The sequence below is a fragment of the Sabethes cyaneus genome, chromosome 2 (genome assembly GCF_943734655.1).
Source record: "Sabethes cyaneus chromosome 2, idSabCyanKW18_F2, whole genome shotgun sequence".
In the NCBI taxonomy this organism is placed as follows: domain Eukaryota; kingdom Metazoa; phylum Arthropoda; class Insecta; order Diptera; family Culicidae; genus Sabethes; species Sabethes cyaneus.
The window spans coordinates 146,258,142-146,279,599 of NC_071354.1; positions in this window are offsets into that span (position 1 = coordinate 146,258,142).

The following is a 21,458-nucleotide window of genomic DNA, read 5'->3' on the forward strand; positions in this document are numbered from 1 at the left end:
AGTACATTATCCTTTTTAAGTATGACTATACGTGCGTAAAAATAAAAATGCACAATAAATTATAATTTAAAAATTAACCGCAGTTTACCCAAAAACTTATCCAATTTCAGTTAACCGCATTTGATCGATTTTTGCGCACCATTTTTTAAAAACGATTCAGTTGTGCACTATGGTCAAAAGGTTTAGGTGTGTACATTATTTTATCACTAAACCAATGCATTTGGAGCTGTTAAAATTTGAGCTTCTTTCCGTTGGCAATCAACGATTAGACAAGAAAACGTAACCATAGTGAGTAGAAACCAAAATATGTTTTTATGTTCAATGTGTTAAAGTTCTATCCTGTTATTAAAATAAATTCACTATTACAGTTACCTTTGAAAAAGGCCAAAACCAAAGGCCGAAACGTCAGGCAGTATAAAAAAGCCGTTTTCAATATAAAACTGACTGGAAAGCCGAAAATCCGCAATACAATACAATACCTCAGTCGATCTTAACAGCTTAAAAATTAACTTGTGTATTCGAAACATTTAAAATTTTCAACAGGAAAAAACATCTATAGTCACATTCTGCCCTCAAACTTAAAAAAAATTAAATTCAAGATATATATCGCGAATCAATATAAATAGTAGAATTTCATTGGAAAAGTTTTCTTGTACATTTAATTTCAAGGGCACATAATACAAATTACGACACTTTCATTCAATCAAAAATTAAAAAATATAAAGCTAGAAATCCGGACAAAATTAATGCAACTTAATATGTACCTATGTTAAAAATAAGGAACATAACATAAATTCGATGTTACCATGTACAAGATTTACGGTATGCATAAAGCTACAAGCTCAATGAGTTCCGCAAAGTTAATCTTCATAACAGAAACACGCCAAAATATGCTTCCTTAACGAGAAATTTTTTATCAATGTTTTGATTATACATTAAGAGACAAATAACTTGTGACATATTTGTAAGCTAAGCTTCTTCGTTTACTTGTAAAATTAAATCGTGAACATTTGAGGGACGGATGATATTCGAGTACCGCTGAGTTCATCTCCCAAGTGCCAGTTTAGCTGTTCCGAACCCAGAACCTCCGTCTGTACCTCTCTATTTTGCATTGAATAATTGTTATTCTATTAAATGTAGAAATATCAATATTAAATTAAACTGTAAAGACTACACAACAATCTTTAGCATCGTAATCATCAATATGTCGTATTAATTTTTTTCACCCAAGCCATAAAATTTCTCCATTTTTATCCCAATTGCATCGAAGCCATCGGCCGAACCGGGCACGAACATGGCCGAAGCGGAATGACCCTCACCACACCATCCACCACACTCGACTCGTTCGGGTGTTGCTTGCTGGTTTACCCTGCTCGCACGAACTGCTCTAGTTTGCATCTGCCGAAGCCTCTCTTCATCGTACGCTCGCCGGTTCGTCGCTGTTCGGTTTTATGCTGGCTAACGCAATGCGGCAACCTGGCATTTGTACTACTGAACGAAGTGAAGGTGAAGCGTCCGCGACGTAGTAAAATTGTCGGTAGCTTCCTTCGACGTGGCCGAAGCGGTTTTCAAAACGAGAATTTTGCTATTAATTTTTGATCCTGTGACTGTAGACATATGCAAACGGGTTCATTAGTGCATGAAGTTTATGGTAATACTTCCGGATAGTTATCAATTACAGCTTAGAAGCGACAAATTGCGTTGAAAAGGTGAGTTCGGAAACATGCCACGTTGCCGTATTTTATAAGTGGTCTCCATTTTGGAAATAAAAATCAATATAGTTAAGCATGTAGAGCATACTTTCGAATGCGATAATCTTGAGAGTTTCTAATTTTGAATACAACAGTACGATAAAACCTAATTGTTTAAAAAATTTCCAAGTCAGCTAATGTCTATTTGGGTTTTCAACGGTTTACTTTTAATGGATCATCTTTAATTGCTAAGCCTTTTCATTTCAAATTTTATCAAATTATTAATTTATTTTTCATTTTTCTTAATTTTCATGGAAAAAAACGAAAGTGATGATTAACAAATGATTATATTCTCTAACGTTCTTATAACTCATCTGGCTATATGACGAGTACCGTGTGGTTAGTACACTCTGAATTGATAGCCATGTCGCCCATCGATGAATAATTTACATTACCATATATTAAATTATGAAAATATGGGTTATCTTAACCTAGCTTTTATCTCTTTGTTTAATTCTGTTGAACAAATTGAGAGTAATAAAAAGAATTTTAAAATCAAAATGATTGGTTAACATCTACCGAATCGAAACCTAACAAGTACCGTTGAGTTCATACATGCCACAGAATCTCCTTCACATATGCTTAGAACTAGAACCGTTTTTGTAATAAAACAAAATGTGAATGTAACATTATAGAATGATTTTCATCATATTATTTTTGTAGTAAATTCAAGAAAAAACGATTTTTGTAAATTTTTATCTAAAATTTGGCAACAAGGCCTACCTTTGGTCAGCCGAGTAAGGCCGATCACGATCCGAATCCTCATTCGGCAACGAACGAAGCCGATCGTATCGAAATAGGGTTACACTCACTCACACATGTATCAGTTTTTTTCTCGGTCGGCTGCCACCAAGCGGACTTATGAAGTACGCGTGTAAGACTTTTCTTGGCGATTTCCTGCTCGGTAGCGAAAAATCGGCAACACTGTGCACAGTGTAAATCGAAAGCTGAAAAATAAAATAAAAATGCAGAGAAAACCAACTCTCGAACTCGAGGTTTTGCATCGAGGAGATAGAGATTTTTGTACTGAGCCGTTCGCTGTTGCTGCCGTTGCCGGTTGTGCTGATTTTTCGTATTCTTCTTAGTCTTTTCTTCTCTCAACTGTATATGTCAGCATTGGTGAAGCTTGTTTACGTTAATTTAAATTCGAAGGCCGCTGCTCCGCTGTTGAACGACGCGGCGCAGTTTTTATTAAACTCGTTTCTGTTGCTGGTGTTGTTTTCATTTCGATATTGAAGGAAGATTGCGGCACAGTGGCAGTTATGACTGCCACTCGATTTGTCCGTGGACTGGTAATCTGCGCTAGGCGATGCTGGGGGCCGACTTGTCAACCGAGTTGACGAATTGTTTTTGCTAATTGATTTGTACGTGACTACAGAGAATGAAGAATAAATGTGATCAATGATGCTTGAGAACAATAATTTGCGGACTACTGGAGCGTATTCTAGATCAGCAAAAATTGGTGAAAAGTGGAAGGCAGCGTATGTTACGTGCAAAAATTAGAAACACTTATTTTGTTTTGTCCCATTGTGTTTTGCATAACCTTATTTTGACCAAACTCGTGTTTTAGTCTTTTGCCAGCGTCTCTGTGCTTCATAGGTACACGGGTACCAACGAGCCACATGCCATGGCGGGTGTTGTGGGTTCAAATCCGGTTATAATCTCAGATTGGATTGGACAAAAGGTAGGAGTCACAAAGACAACTTGCTAAGCGTAGCTACCTATTACCCCCCTCCCTTCCTTTCCACTCTTTCCTCTCCATTCCCAAAAAATCCTTCATTACTTTCCCTTACCGTCCCTTCATCAATTGTAGAACCATCGTTTCAAAAAAAATATTAATAACCTTATTTATCAAGTGATATAATCCGAAGACCGTGTATCGGTGCGAATGATACAAAAATCCCAGCTAGCTTCGAGGTACGATGCTGGTCTAACAAGCCAGTCGTCGTATGTTCGAATCTCGGCTAGGCGGTGCTTGCTAGTTAGAGTCAGTAGGATTGTTGCACTGGCCCCGTAATTTTCCTGTACTCTAACAGCCGGCTGCGAAGTCTGTCGATAAAGAAGGGTAATGTCTAAAGACGGTATAAACCCATGGCTTTGCTTTTTGATACAAAAATCAACTTTTCAAGAGAGACATATCTTTGGTATATCTTAGTTGCCTTAGAAATATTAAGGCAGTGATCATCAAATACACAAATACGTCAGCGCTGCTGAAGTTTATCCGGCCTGTAATCGTCACTCTGTGCTTTAATATGCGTTGCACCGTTACGGTAACATGGTAACTAGAGCGCATTCGCCTTGCAGTTGCTGGCCAGTAAACCTCTTCGTGGTTATCAACTTTCAGATACGACGTGGACGAATAAACCAATTGCCAACACCCCCTTGCCATCCGTAACGTATGCATTAAAAAAATGGACTTTTTTCAGAAGGTGATAAAAAAATCTAAGACAGCTAACTGAGTTTGATGGATTTCTTATGGAAGGTAATTATATTAGCAGCAGCAGCACTTTCTTGGTGAAGTTGGTGTGTGGAATGAACTTCACCTCGGACCTCACTTCCTTCGTGGGGGAAGTAAAATACGAAGTGTCCTACCAGTCTATCCAGTGCCATCCAGGGTGAGATAGGTCTCGTCGTTCATCACCACCGCCACGTCGCGATTCGCCATATATCTTTGACTGGTTGCACCGACCTCCAGGCCAAGCGCACGCAGTGATGTAGCCTTTTTTCCCTCGGTCTTCCTTTTCAGCATCCTTTGGAGCTTCTTATCGCTCAGGGTCGTCGGTCGTCCGGAACCAGGCTTACTTTCGATGCTCTGATTGTTGTCCAATAGTGCCAAGATGTTGTAGATGCCGGAACGGACGTATCGGGCGTCCACAAATTGCCGCTCGATGTCCGGGGTACCGTTCTTTGAACGCGCACACTTCTGCACGGAGTAGTTTCACTGTTTTCGCCATCAGGTTAGAGTTCGACTGATAGAGCTTTAGAATTTTTTCTGCAAATAAGCTAATATAATTACCTTCAATGGGAAATTTATCAAACTCAATTCGCTGTCTTAGTTTTTTATCACGATCCGAAAAAAGTCCATTTTTGAATGCATACGTTACTTTAACCCGGTCCGTGCAAGAATTAGCTGGTGTCACTCTGAATGATCCAATTAACGTGGATACGAGATTCGACCAGTTTGATCCACTACAAATAACTCCTGTATGGTAACCAAACTATTTTGGACCCCATCAGCAGCTGTACATAATTTGGATACTTGCATTTGATTTTGCTCTAAGTGTCCAAATTATATACAGTTCAGTGGCGACTCGTGGTGGTTTAGCTAACCTGTTCAACCAGCGAAAAATACAAATTAATACGCAGCTTTTTTATTATCGAAATTCTATATTGTATTTATAAAACAAACATTAGGGGTATTCACGTAGCGCTTGCTATGTTGCGTAAACGGTGTATTTCGTGTATATGCTGCCGCAATTCGCAAAGCAGTTCCGGTTTCTATGGAAGCGGCAGTATAATTACCCAATACTCCGTATAAGCAAAATAACAAGCGCTACGTGAATACCCCTATTATTTAAATAACAACGGAATACGGCGGTTTACTTTACCAGCAATCTCGTCTCTGAATTTTAACTATGAACCTAAGACTTTCCGTTCAATTTACCTATTGAACCAAATTCAAGAATAACCACCACACGCACCACAAGCAATATGCGTAAGTTGTTCAATGCTAAAGATGAACGAGTTAATGAGAAAATTTGGCGAATAATGCATGCCATCCCCTTTGTACCAATACATTGTTCCTGGTGCTAATCTCTAAAGCAACGTTCAAGCGTCGTATTGAACGTTTTGCTCATTAGCTTTGTGACTAGATAAAATGGAATCAAAGCGCAGGCCATAGGGATATGTGGTAGTAAGTTGTTCAATGCTGAAGATGAACGAGTAATGAGACAATAATGCGCCCGCGCTTTCGAGTAAAAGCTGTTTCACATTCTCTTTTCATCTCCTTCGTACCCAGAATCAACACCAGGAATAATGTGTTGGTATATGCTTGTGCATTGAGATCAAAGCAACGTTCAAACATCGTGTTGAACGGTTTGCTCAGCAGCTTCGTAAACTAAACTAATAATTTACCGAATTATTCGTATTGCATATGCGTCGGTTCAAACGAAATCATGAACTAGTGATGAACAAAAAATTTGTCGGGTTGAATTTTGTTGCCTGTCCTATGAACAGGTTGAACATGCGGACAAGTCGCCACTGATACAGTTGCTGGTGGGGTCCAAAATACGTTGGTTACCCTACAGGAGATGTTTGTAAAGGATCAAACTGGTCGAATCTGTTTTCCGGTTACATTAGTATATGTCAACGATATTCTAATTCTAAATAGCACCAAACAGCCACTGGATTTGTTAATCACTGTATTGATGAAATATTTAGTGGTACATTGACACATCAAAAACCAAACTTTTAATTAGAACTTCGAGAGAGTAAGTTCCGTCCAAAATTATTATAGGTGGTAAGGTATACAAACGACTTCAGATCGTCATTAGGAAATTAAGAACGACAAATTGTAAATGAGCTAGCCAGATGTTGCACTAGCGAATAAAAAGAAGTTGGAAAGACCGCCAAGACGATTTTGGGAGGGGGGAGTCTCTAACAAAATATAAGAGTACTCCGCATACGATTTTGGAGGCATGTCATGTGGAGAGAAAAAAACCACTTGCAAAGGCTCGCGGCCAAATTCCAAAGACCCTACAAAAAATGCAGCAGACCGGCTTTTAATTGGCTAAATATCATAAAACAGAGCATGAAACAGACACGGGGAAATGAACGACCAAGAATTGGATAGTCTGCCATATTTGACTAAATGTCCCTGAAAAAAATCTCCAATACTATGCTCATATGTAGTTTAGGATATTCTTTTCAAAGTATAAAAAGTAGATTTTATCATTTATTTGAAATTCAATGACAAATGTTATGCTCAAAGTATTATTTTGACGTACGTCTTACGGCAAGGTAGAGTGTCATTTAAAAAAGAAACTATATACACAAAGTAGTCAGGTTTTGAACCTTAATAGCTCAGCGATTTTCCTGTTCGATTTTCAATGTTTTTTTATATCGATCGATCGGAAAATCTACTACACAACGATTCAATTCAGCAAGTCACCATTGAACCTAGACCAATTTGATGCCCTGAAAGTGAACCGTTATAAAGGAGCGAGCGATCACCCTTCCTTTTGCCTGATTGCATCAACATACTGGAAAATTTTACTCTAAGTAATGTTGTCTTGTGTCACCAATTCGGACCAAATCTTCACCCTGCGGCAGATCCTCCAGAAGTGCCGCGAATTCCGAGTCTCCACGCACCACCTGTTCATCGATTTCAAAGCCGCACACGATAGCGTAAACCGACAAGAGTTATGGAAAATTTTAGACGAAAACGGCTTTCCTTGGTAAGCTTACTAGACTTATCATGGCTTCGATGGATAGGATCCAGTGCTGTGTGAGAATCTCGGGTGAACTGTCGGACCCATTCGAATCTCGCAGGGGACTTCGACAAGGAGATGGTCTGTCCTGCCTGCTATTCAACATTGCGCTTGAAGGTGTTATAACACGAGCGGCGATCGAAATGCGGGGTACGATTTTCAATAAATCCAGTCAATTTATCTGCTTTGCTGACGACGTGGATGCTGTCGGCAGAACATTTGAGGCGGTGGAAGATCAGTACACCAGACTAAAACGCGAAGCAGAGAAGATTGGATTGAAGATAAATACGTCTAAAACGAAGTATATGCTGGCGGGCGGGACCGAGCGCGACAAGGTCCGCTTGGGAAGTACCGTGGTAATCGACGGGGATGAGTTCGAGGTAGTCGACGAGTTCGTATACCTTGGCTCACTGGCAACAGAGGACAACAATACCAGCCGTGAGATTATAAGACGTATTATCAGCGGAACCCAAGCAGGAGCGAAGAGCAAAATAATATCAAAATGTGTTATTGGAAATCGAATAACTCATATCAAAATTTGATCTTGTCTTGGCTGACATAGTTGGTAAAATAACAAAAAATAATATCAAAACTTTGTTCTTTTAAGGCCAAAAGAATAACTACTTGTGTTATTTGAATAACAAAGCAAGAACATGACTGTATTTAGAGTTTAGAATAACATATTTTAGTATTATTAAGGTATTGAATAACAAATGCAATAGTATATGAGATATTAAAAAATCATTTTATAAAATATTTATAATCTAAAATCTCTTTAATCAATAAAAAAAAATTTTATGAAATATATCGAATGTCATTTTAAGGTCAAAATAAGATATGATAACAAAATCAGTAATTAAACTCATCTTACAACCACTGTTTTAAATATCTACTCAATAACAAAATGTGTTATCAATGTATCTTCATATCTATTCAATAACAAAATATACCATTATTACACAGTTTGATATTGTTTTTATATTATTTTGCTCTTCGCTCCTGCTCGGGAACTGGAGATCAGTTGCCATGGACCGAAACAGATGGAGAAACTGCGCAGGCTTTGTCGTAGGACGTTAGGCCAATTAAGTAATATTGTCTTGTACGAAAACAGGGTGATGCAGAAATTTTCAAAGCAAGGAAAAATTAGTGACTGTTTTGTTCGAAAATAGGTTTTGGGCGTTTAATCTGCTGCTTTGCATCAATTAGTTGCTTACAATTCTTGACATAGTTTCAATTATTGCTGTCAAGTAGGACAATAATTGAAAAGTCGACTGTCAAAAAGAACTAGGTAGTAAGCGGCAGAGGACGTTAGCTTATAATATTTTATTTTTTGACGTAGGACTACGTCTTTGTTTACTATCTGGGACTGGGTAGCACTTTGTGACAACGAAAATAGAAGTGTAACGTTGGAATGAAAGATTTCAAATGCTAATAAAACTACTAAACTACTGAACAAAACTGAACGATTTATATGTCGTTGGATAGATAAAATGATCAGCAATTTTATGGTGGGGCGAGAGAGCAATTTTATGGACGGCGTAAGAGGGGGCTCATATACAAATGAAACACAAATTTCCTCAAAACTCGAGAACTAATCAAGCAAATGGAACCAGATTTGGCATGCGGGGGTTTTAGAAGGCAGGATTTTTTCCATGGTGTACTGAGACCCCTTCTCATTCTCAGAGGGGGGGCTCCCGTACAAATGAAATACAAGTTTCCTCAAAACTCTAGAACTAATCAAGAAAATGGAACCAAATTTGGCATGTGGGGGTTTCAGAAGGCAAAAAATTTTCTCTATTGTAAATTAAGACCCCTCCGCCCTTTTGGAGGGGGGCTTCCATACAAGTAATACACAAATTTCCTTATAACTCGAAAACTAATCAAGCAAAAGGAACCAAATTTGGCATGTGGGGTTATTGGAGGTAAGAATTTTTTCTATGGTGTACTGAGACCCCTTCTCCTTCTAAAAGAGGGGGCTCCCATACAAATGAATTAAAAATTTCCCCAAAACTCTAGAACTGATCATGCAAATGGAACCAAATTTGTCATGTGGGGGTTTTTGGAGGCAAGAATTTATTTCATGATGGTTTGAGATCCCTCACTCATGTGGTAGGAGGACAAAGACTCTCATACAAATATAATTTTTGCGTATGTGTCATATTTTCTGTTACCTAATAAACGGTAAGTTGGGGAAGTAAACTAGCAAAATCTTTTCGGAGCAAAAGGCAGTGAATCGACGCTGCTAACATACGTGCCTGTTGCCATTCATGTTAAAAGAGAAGGAAATTCGAATGGCATTTTACGATGAACGTGCTTTGGCTTTAACGTTATTTGTATCCAATGGCCCTTTTAAAGGCCACAAGCGAGTTAAAGTAAGATTATTGAAACATGTCAAGCTAAGAATAACCATATTTAATACAATAATCTATGGGTTGGTCAATTATTACTATTTTAACCTTTATGATGCACATAAGTAATTTTTAAAAGAAATTTCTATGTCACAATGGTTGCTGGCGTTGTACTTATGAACCCCCGTTCACGTATTTTCAAAGCCATCATTGCATTCAATGAAGAATTGAGTCTGAATATTTCGCTCTTCTCTTTTAAACATTCATTTAAACAATGGCACTCATAGATTCTTATAAACATACATATGCCATAAATACAGTTTACATTAGTCTTTGAACTAATCATCTGAAATAGTCCTACGTCGCCCTTTCGTACAACCCTTAGGGCTGTATATCTTGTAGTTTTTAGTACGTAGCCAACTAGGCTAGGCTTCGCAGATAGCTTTGATATATAAGTCAGAATATTTGCGACGGTGGAGGCAATCTACGCCAGATTGAAAGCAGAGGCTAAGAGGATTTGGCTAACAATAAATAGGTCAGAGACCAAATCTGAAAAATAAATGTGTGAATGGTAGAGGCTCAAAGATGACGAACCAGCGCCTCTCCTGGACAATAAGTCGACCATCCAGTGGTGCATTCAAGCATGAAATCGATTATTATTTACCCTTCGTAAAACGGTACGACCAAGAAACGTACTCCGCCGTACTGAAAACGTACAAAACTCTAATTAACCTCGTAGTTCTTTTCGAACGTGAAGATGTGACGCTGCTTATGCAGGACATATGCGCCTTTGCCGTGTTTGAGCGGAAGGTGCCGCGGACAATATTTGGTAGCAGTTTAAACTGAAACCGAAGAGTGGTGGAGGGGTATACTTCATGAGCTACAGACACTGCTTGGAAAGATTCTCGCCCAATCTGGGGAAATTCGCCAGGTTACGATGAAACGAAAACGTCGCAAGGATGCCGGACGGCATTACGGCGAAAACGGTTCTCTTCAATAACTCGACAGACCTGACAGATGGTCCGAGCAGATCGTAAGCGACTGGCGACTTCTGAGATGACTAACGTATTGGTGACGAGTGGCACAACATCGAGTTGAATTGAGACAACTGTTTGAAACAGCGCGCCCAACAAACATTTTTGTTGAATAGTAGCTTATTCAACCGTTGCATAACTAATTACCGAGTAACACGCGCTTAATAAGCTCTTATACAACAAAAATGTTTGTTAGCACGGAAGGACAGCACACTAACACAACGATGCGCATTGCAGCGGTTGGCATACCTGCTGCTGCTGTGCTGCTTTAAATCGTCTGTCAGTCCGGTGGATAACAAATGTAAACAAACGAAAAAGTGTACCTATAACTAAAAGATAGATACTATCGTAAAAGTGTATTTAATCGAGATAAATTAGCTGCAGATGTAGTTTAAAGTAGTGATTAAAGGGGAAGTGTTACAGATTGATTACGAGTGAATGATTAGTTTGCCGCTGCGTCTTAGTAAAATATCATTTTTTGTGATTGAACGTTCTTCCTTCTGCGACGAAAAGTCCAGTCCTACGTGACTACTTGTTGGCTAACCTGAAAAGAGATGAATATAAATTAGTTGATTGAAAAGGTGAAAGTCGTAAGTAATTAAGAAATGAAGTGATTACTTAGGCTAATTACAGTTAAATTTGAACAGGTTTTGAGCGAATAAACCGTCAAACAGCAACCAAACAGCGAGATAGAAGAAAGGTGGAGGAAAAGTTTATAGCGTGCAAGAGGGTAAAGTGGACTACTTCTTGTAAGTTTATTGAACATATAAGGGATTAAATGTTTGCTAATCAAAATAATATCAATTACAGTCACAAAACAAGTGCTGCTTCAGAAATTTAGTTCTTTATCCGAATAATGTTTGTTGGGCGAGCCCCCGGTAGAAATTCCAGGGAAACGATTGGGCACCAACTTTTCAAAAAGTCCAATCTGCAAAACGTAAACAAACCGAGTGAATGTTATTTTCTGGGAAGGGGGGAAAGAAACCCTCCCTAAGTTTGTTTACATTTTGCAAAGTGGCTCTTTTGAAAAGTTGGTGCCTAATTGTATTCTGAATAAATCTTCCGGTACGGACTAAGCAGTCTACAGAACAATTCAATTTCACTGGCTCTCTGTAACAATTCACCATCGGGATTCTCAGTCGCACTGATAACTGAATCAATTGGGTAGATATCTTCTATTTCTAGCGAACGGCGATGTTACAAAATTATATTCTTGATACACTTCAAAAGACAAAACCTGATGAATTCCGCTTGCCATAGTTCTATAAAATTCGGGATTGCGTTTTTTTGCCTTCACAGTGAGAAACGCAACTCGCAGTTTCTGAAAAGCACCAGTGCTTCTCTCACGCGATTAGTGCTTGAGTGAGAGTGTGACAGAACAAACCAGAACAGTATTTTAAGGTGAAATTAGCCGTCATTGATTCTGTAAATTTCAAAACCATGTTTTTTTTTTGAAACTCTTTTCTGTACATGAAAATATATTCGCTGTGTAAAGAACAGAACCTCTGTTTTGGGCCCAAAAACTGCTTCCGAAATTAGGCTTTTCGACGAAAAGTTAATGACTGCTAATTTCCCGTTAAAGACGTGTAAACTTAATTTTTGATATCGTTTTTGCTTATCACAAACTTAATGTGACACTAATATTTTCGTTACGATACTTACTGTGTCAATTAAAGAAAGTGCCAAATTAATTCATTCAGTGAGTTCAAACTAACTCACTTGGCAGATTTTTAACGTCAAGCGTAAAAACTGCTTTAAAGATTCGCAAGCTATTTCCATCATATCACTATTTGTAGTCATGTAGCTGATGTAGCAAAGAAAAAAACATGAGACAAAAGATAAGAATAGCTCTACACATATACTTGAAGAAACACATAAGCACAAATCTTACTATGCATGTATGTAAATACATTTACAGAAGCAAAAATCCTACCGCTGTTAATGAGACTCTTCGACCGTTCTATGATCGCCGCAGGGGCAATATTTACTACACCGACCGTCTTTGATTCGTTATAACTCAATAATAGCTACTGAAATAGCAAACTTAAACGCAATAAAATTGAAAACCGGACGTCGTACCTACATAAAACGTGCAAAGAATGTTCGACCACTAGAAGCGCAAAAAACAAATTCTCTTCTACGCGGCATAACCATGACGTTCATTCATGCCTGAACATAGAAGGAATAACCGAAGATCCAGTTATTTACCTCAAAAGTAACAGAATGGTTAGATAAATCAATCGTCCGGTAAACATTATCGTAAACCATTGGTCACCTCATGCAAACAAACCGACGATCGGCCATAAAAACGACTGAAAATCCTCACAAAATCCCCCACATTATAGTCGCATAAAACATCAAAAGTAGAATTAACGCCACACATTGCTCTTTCCCCGTTTGTTGCCGGGTAGATTTTCTCATCCCACACTCTGCTGCTGTAGCACTGTAGCACTCTACCGCACGCCGCGCCACCCGGCTTCATGCTTTAGGAAATCGAATTATGTTTAAGAATTATACGAAAGCCTGGCCCAGACCAAGGGCATCAACATCATCATCCAGCATCCGGCCAGTCGACAAACGAACAGCATCGTCCAATCGTAATTTTTCTATTTCTTCATTTTATTGTGTCCTTCACTCCTACTTTTTCTCAATGCTTACGGATGCCGCATACAAACGTACGGCATTGCAACTGCGGCCACGGACAGGAACGACAAAAAATACGTTGCTCCATGCTCAGTTGAAGCCGCTTACGGCCAGCAAAACTTCTTATTCCTTTGTTCGAACAGCCAACTTGCTAGCCAGGGGGTTTATGCCGACCGACCGACGGTCCGGTTCGAGCTGGTGGGGTGCCGAGTTATTCCATGCAACAGCCGCAGCAGCAGCAACGGTAGTCAGAGCAACAGCATAAGCCTACGTAATCAGCATAAAAGGGGGTTCACCCCCAACCCACCAGCAACGAGGCTGTAACAACGGATAAAGTTTTCCCTGTTGATTGACAGCGTTTGTACCGCACCCCGAATGAATGAATGTGAAACGAAGGGAAAATCTAGAAGCCGTGTAACGACATAGGCAGCGAATTCCAAAATTGAAACGAACACATACACACATATAACTACATAACTACATAAGCTAAACGAAACAATTGGAATGTTATTCACGTTTTGTTTTCTTCTAGGGTTGCCATGCTTTCCTGTGTATGCTCGTGAAACAGAAGGGCAAATTGCATTAACATGTTCGATCCCGTTTACCTGGCAGTTGACTCAAAATGAACCAAGGACCTACTACCTATGTGGCAATGAATCACTAAAGAGTAAAATAATAACATTTTTTACTGAAAATCTGATTATCCAACTATCAATTTTAATCCAAATTCAATTCAATTTATCATTAAAGGAATAAGTCTGACACGTTTCAGTGTTATGGGACACGATTAGCAACCAATCTATACGAATCAGTTTGCATTTTTTTTGCAGCCCGATTTTTAGAGCCAATCAAGGTCCGCACTTCAAGGGGGACAAAAACTTTGAAAATAATTTGCAATGGCCTTATTTCCGGATGCCAAATACCAAAAAGTTGCTCATGGTGTCCCATAACGCTGGAATGTGTCATATCATATGCTTAAAACCAAGGACAGGACATGTGAAGTCGTATAGAAAAGAAGCCGATTTTCTGTCAAAAACCAGTCGGCAACCTGATTGGCTAATTTCAATGTTTCAGCTCTAAAATCAACAATTCACCGCGCTAGGTGTTAAGGTATGGTGTTACTAAAAAGCTCAGAAATTCAGAAACCCACGATGCTAGTTACGTTACTATGTTGAATAGGATTTGTTTGTCATGACGTGTCAAGCTAGCAACATAAAATATAAGCGTCGATTTTCTAAAAATGGTAATATTCAGTTTATGTTTGTGCAATTATTGTTCATTTAGGACAGGACATGGTGACTGACTTCTCATAATAAACTGTAGCTGGCATTCAAATACTGTTGAAAACAATTTTTCGTGACCAACGTAAAAGGTGTTTTACATCAAATTGCACCACGGAAGAAATGCTGTAGAAAATAACCCATTGGGTATTTTCTCTTGAAAATATAGTGTAAAGAATTTTTTTGAAGCTGGTGCTATCGGGCGAGATTGAAGTCGGGGTCACCTATACCAATATATGCCACTATCAATTTTTCTTATCTAAAAGCTATATGCTAATGTAATTAAGTTAGTAGTAAATGAGCAAGCGATCGTGTATCGTCTTTTCTACGCGGCTATCCGAAAACCAGGAAGGTGTCTGTTCCGTCGGTTTTGATATCGGGAAGTGATTCCGGAAGTTGTGGGCCAAGAGTGCAAATTGGCCGGAATCCGAAAACGGACGTCGTTTACAAGCTGTAGACAGGATAAACAGCCTCGCGAGTGATAGCCAAAGGTGATAACGCTTAGAGAAGCGAAGAACAATAGCTTGGTGCACAATAGATCAAGTGACAAAAGAACCGCGTGGTGCTGCACATGCTTTCTGTTCCGCGGAATAATTTTATGGATCGGTGATAGAAAGAACGATTCGGTAAACGGAGCATCTATGAGTCACGAAGAAACGGGCTCTGAAGAATACGCAAGCGGGATTGATTCGCCACCTTCAGTAGATCAATTTGTTACGGTACGAAAACGCGTCGCAATGCCGAAGGATCAAAATGCTGATGCAGAAGGGGTTGCCGTTTTGTTACGGGAGTAGTTGGCCGCCAAAGAAGCCGAAATTGCACAGTTGCAACAACGACTAACACTGGTTGCCCGAAATTCGCAAGCAAGCCAAGTACGGGAGACAGTTCATAGGCCAGATTTCCGTGAATTGCGCGAACTAGTGAGTAAATTCGACCCGAAACAAGCCACGTGTCTATCGGCTGAAGAATGGATACAGGAGATCGAAACTACTGCTGTGCACTATGATTGGGATGGACCAACCAAACTACATTGTGCTCGTTTGAATCTCGAAGGGTCCGCAAAGTTATGGTGGGCTGGTGTGCAGAATGAAACTGCCACGTGAGCACTGTTCTCGGCGAAGTTGATCAGAGCTTATCCATCGGCTCGTGATCCAATCTACTATCACAATCAAATGACTAAGCGTCGAAAGACGAGAGATGAGACGATCGAGGAATATGTGTACTCCCAAGTGGCTCTGGGTAAAAGGGCCGGCTTCAGTGAAACCGTGATAGTGAAGTACGTTATCGCTGGATTAGGAGAGTTCGTCTCGAAATCGCGAGTGCAGCTGGGTGGAAGAATTGAAACTGTAGAGGAGTTGATTTCTCAGCTGAAATGGATGGAAGGAATGAACGATACACCTTCAGAATCGGTGGTTGTACGTGTACCCGAGAAGAAAAAGGAAAAGATGACTTCATGCTATAGTTGTAACCAGCCGGGACATAAAGTAGTATCCTGTACAGCGGTTCCCGACAGATGTTGCTATAATTGCGGCCATATGGCGAAAAACTGTCCACAACCGAAGGCGCCAAAGGCTGGCCCCTCTAGAATGCAAGTAGTGGACGAAGAAAACAACTTTGTACGAGTAGTGGAATTCGGCGACATGAAATTGAACGCTCTGATTGATTCGGGGTGTAAAGTGTCAACTATTCAAAGTCGATTTGCCGAAAAAGCCGGCAATAGTGAAACAACCAATACCACTTTGGTCGGCTTTGGAGGAAAAAAGGTGAACGTGGACAGATTAGTGAAAGCGGACGTAAGGGTTGACGACATAGTGGTTCCGGTAAAATTGAACGTAGTTCCAAATTGGGCGCAAAGCACAGCGCTGATTTTGGGCCGTGATATGCTGAACGTAGATGGAGTTGTGATGGTGAATCGCAACGGCAAAGTGGAATTCTGTCTGGACCGAAAGCGAAGTGCAATTCGTGAGGAACAGAACCAGAGGGCGGTAGAACCGAGAAAATACGAAACGATGTTTACCATTGACAGTGAAGTGCAATACGCTGAAATCGAAGAAAAAGATGTGAATGCTAATGGTCCTAAGGAAGAAATTCTGAAACTAGTGAAGCGCTACCGTTCGTGTTTTGCGACGAACATGAAAGAGCTGGGCACAGCCAAAGGCGCGGAAATGCAGATAGTGCTTAGTGATAAAGAGCCGATCTATATTAAGCCGCATCGTATGGAATACGCCCGTGAAACTGTTCTGCGTGGTATAGTGGAAGAGCTCATTGATGCAGGAATTGTGACGGAATCGAATTCGCCGTACAGTAGCCGTGTAGTGATGGTCCCGAAAAAGGATGGTACATTCCGTATGGCAGTGGATTACCGGCTGTTAAACAAAAAGACCGTGAAAGATCGCTATCCTATGCCTGATATCGAGTGGTGCCTAAATAAACTCAGTGGAGCGGAGTTGTTTATTACAGTGGATCTTTATTCCGGATATTACCAAATCCCGGTAGCGGAAGACAGCCAGGAGTGTACTGCGTTTTCCACTCGAGATGGACATTACCGTTTTCTACGAATGCCATTTGGATTGACGAATGGCTGTTCGGTGTTCCAGCGAGCCATGAACCAATTAACAGCCAAGTTGAGAAAAGAGGGAATCGTTGCCTATATTGACGATTTAGTGATTGGTGGTAAAACGGTGCCGGAATTGATCGATAAATTTGAAAAGTTGCTTGAAGCCCTTAGAGAGAGTGGATTTACCATTAATCTAAAAAAATCACACTTCTTTAAACCGTCGGTCAACTTTCTCGGTTTTGAAGTATCGAAGGATGGTGTCCGTCCAGGCGTTGATAAAATACAAGCTGTTCAGCAATTTCCCGTTCCGGAAACTGTCCTGCAGGTTCAACAATTTCTCGGTTTGGCCGGGTTTTTCCGAAGATTTATTTCGCAGTTCAGTGTGACAGCAGCCCCGTTATCCACGCTGCTAGCGAAAAACGCCAAGTTTGAGTGGAAAGATGAACAAACTTGCGCGTTTGAAGAGTTGAAAAAACAATTATGCGATCGACCGTTATTAGTGTTATTTGACCCTAACCGTGATTTGGAACTCCACACAGATGCGTCACAAGACGGTCTGGCGGGGATTTTGCTGATGCATACGGATGAAGGCTGGAAACCAGTGAGCTATTACAGCAAACGCACAACGGAAGCAGAAAGAAAATACCACAGTTATGAATTGGAGGTTGTAGCAGTGGTAGCTAGTGTCGAACGGTTTATACATTATCTGATCGGAAAGTTCTTTGTCCTACGTACCGACTGCAGTGCAGTAAGAGACACATACGAAAAACGTGACATGAACGCTCGCATCGGCAGGTGGTTTCTAAAACTCACGGAATACGATTTTCGCATGGAGCATCGGCCAGGAAGCTCGATGAGGCACGTGGATGCATTGAGCCGAAATGCTGTTGAGAATGGGAAAAGTGTGGAACCCGTGTTGTGTTGCGACAAGATCCTCGAGTGTGTGAAATTGTAGATGTGTTGGGGAGAGAACCAGTGACCGATGAAGAGAGACAAATCCAGCAGTGTTATCGACTGGATCGGCATCGTCTGATAAGGATGATAGAAGGGGAAAAGTGCTTCGTGGTTCCGAACCGTGTTCGTTGGCGTATAGTACACACATACCACGACGAAATGGGCCACTTTGGTGTGGAAAAAGTGTTAGATCGTCTGAAACAAAAGTTCTGGTTCCCGAAAATGCGTAAATATGTGAAATCTTACATACAAGCCTGTCCACCGTGTGCATTCCACAAGAGTAAAGGTGGAAAACCAGAAGGATTTTTACATCCATTGCCCAAGGAACCGGTGCCGTTCAGAACAGTGCATATAGATCACATGGGACCGTTTGTCCGTTCGACTAGAGGCAATTCATATGTGTTGCTCCTCACGTGTGGATTCTCAAAGTTTGTGGTTGCCCGAGCAGTTCGATCGACGAAAACTGGGCCAGTATTGAATTTCCTGGAAGATGTGACGGCTATATTCGGAACACCAAGTCGTATAATCACGGACAGAGGTACTGCATTTACGGCGAAGATTTTCGAAGAGTATTGTCGAGTTAATAGTATTGAACACACCAAGACGTCAGTGGGATCACCGAGAGCCAACGGTCAAGTGCAGAGGGCGAATAGAACAGTGCTGAACGCAATCCGATGTATGGTAGGAGAAAACAATACGCGTTGGGATGAGCAGTTGCCGAAGATTCAGTGGTCGGTTAATAATATGCCAAATTCGACCATAAACCTTTCCCCAAGTGTATTGGTGTTGTCATATCAGCCTCGTGACATACACCAAAATGCCATCATATTGACTCTGCAAGATGAAGGAGATAACGTGTTGGAGAATTCCGCTGAATTGCTCCAGCAGGCAACGAGATCGATCGAGAAGAGACAACATCTACAAAAGCGATATTTTGACGAACGCCGCCGGAAGCCGGTTAGTTACAAAGTTGGTGAAATGGTGTTAGTTGAACGTGATCTTACGGCGATGGGACATAGTTGAAAACTAGAGTCGAAATTTAAAGGGCCATATGTGGTTAAAGCTGTATTGGGCAACGAACGTTACGAGTTGGAAGACTTACCAGGCCTACACGGATCGGGCCGATCGAGAACAACGGTGTATGCAGCTGATCGTATCAAACGGTGGTGCCAACTCGAGGATCTCGATGGGTGCGACGATATGACGTCGGACGAGACGACGGGGATCGAAGATTAAACAATTATTTTTCTTTTGGTGTCGGTTGAATTTATATTAATATGGGAGTTGAATTAAACCTAATTTGAAATCAGGTTGGTCTGGGTGTCCGGTTGTAAAGAATTTTTTTGAAGCTGGTGCTATCGGGCGAGATTGAAGTCGGGGTCACCTATACCAATATATGCCACTATCAATTTTTCTTATCTAAAAGCTATATGCTAATGTAATAAAGTTAGTAGTAAATGAGCAAGCGATCGTGTATCGTCTTTTCTACGCGGCTATCCGAAAACCAGGAAGGTGTCTGTTCCGTCGGTTTTGATATCGGGAAGTAAGTCCGGGAAGTTGTGGGCCAAGAGTGCAAATTGGCCGGAATCCGAAAACGGACGTCGTTTACAATAGGTAGAAGCTGTTTAGAGTGTATCGTCGAATATCGTCGAAGCGTGGTATCGGGAGAATTTGACTTATTTTCTCGAAAAGACTTTGTGGCCTCCCAGCTCCCCGGATCTTAATCCCCTGGACTTTTATGTATTGTCGTACATGCTGACCAAGCAGAGCAAACATAAAGTGGGCACTATGGACCAATTTAAGAAGCTCATTTCCAAGATCTGGGAAGAGATGCCCATGGACCAGGTGCGTGCCGCGTGTGATTCTTTTGAGAAACGTCTCAAGCTCGTCATAAAGTACAAGGGGGGTAAGGGGGTGCTTCCACCAAATATGTCGTAAGGGTTCTGCTTCAATAAAAATTGACTCAGAAAAGAATATCTTGTATTTTCACGTTTTAAACACATTTTTAAAGTGTGTTCGAACTTATTGAACGCCCTGTAAGCTAAAAAACGTCAGGAAAGGCGAGAAAAGACTTTTCATCGTCTTTTTTCAGAATGGTTCCATTGTGGGGTGGAGATAAAAACTTTACAAAGAATTTTTCTGCTTAATTGAGTATGTTTTGTCGACCGTGAAATTCACTATATTATTTTTATCGGTCTTATTAGAACAGATTTTATATTTTCTCCGACGTTTTGACTATATTTTGTAGTTTTTATCAAGGATTTACAGACTGTACTAAATTTTTTATCAAGAGCAAGACTAAAAAATATAGTCGAAACGTCGGAGAAAGTACAAAATCTGTTCTGATTTAATAAGATTTTATCGACTGTCAGATAAAAATAATATAGTAAATTCTCTGCGGTGTTGTTTTTTGTTTATCTACGCAGGCGGCGGGGCCGTAGTTTTCCGTGTCGTGATTTTTCCTGATTTTCACCGTCTGTTGCGAGATTTCCTCCAGGTCAATAATGGATGTTAACCTTCTGCGACTGAGGTAGTACTCTGACAGACACCAGAAATCTATACCTATAAAAAAGGATTTCTGTCTGTCTGTCTGTCCCTATGTTCCTTTTTGAATCGAAAACTACTGAACCAATCGACGTGAAAATTTGCATATAGGGGTTCTTGGGGCCAGGGAAGGTGATGGTTAGAGACCCCTCCTCCCACTAAGAGGAGGGCTCCCATACAAATGAAACACAAATTTCTGTATAACTCGAGAATTAATCAAGCAAATGGAACGAAATTTCACATGTGGGTGTTTTTGGAGACAAGAATTTTTTCTATGGTGAATTGAGACCCCTCCCCACTTTAGGAGGGGGGACTTCTATACAAATGAAATACAAATTTCCTCATAACTCGAGAATTAATTAATCAAATGGAACGAAATTTTACATGTGGGTGTTTTTGGAGGTATGAATTTTTTCCTTGATGAATTAGGACCCCTTACCTTTTTAGGACTCATAACTTGAAAAGTAATCAATCAAATGGAACCAAATTTGGCATGTGGGGGGCTTTGGAGGCAGGAATTTTTTGATGATGGTTTGAGACCCTAAGACCCTGATAAGGACTCTCATACAAATAAAACAGAAATTTTTGTGTGACTCAAAAACTAATCGAACTCGAGAAATTTTAGACTCTTTCATAAAACATTAATCAATAACAAGACCACCAAAAATTATCAATAGTAACATTAGATAATCCAGCGCGAGACGGCCACAGGCCGCGAGTGTAGCCAGCGACCAACCGTCGAAAGCGCCGACCACTGCGGGGGGCAGCCCCCCGTAGAGATCACCTCTATCGAGGTTTATTTATTTTCCTAGATCTACTGACCTCTATTACTTTCCTTCAGTTGGGTCACCCCTGCGA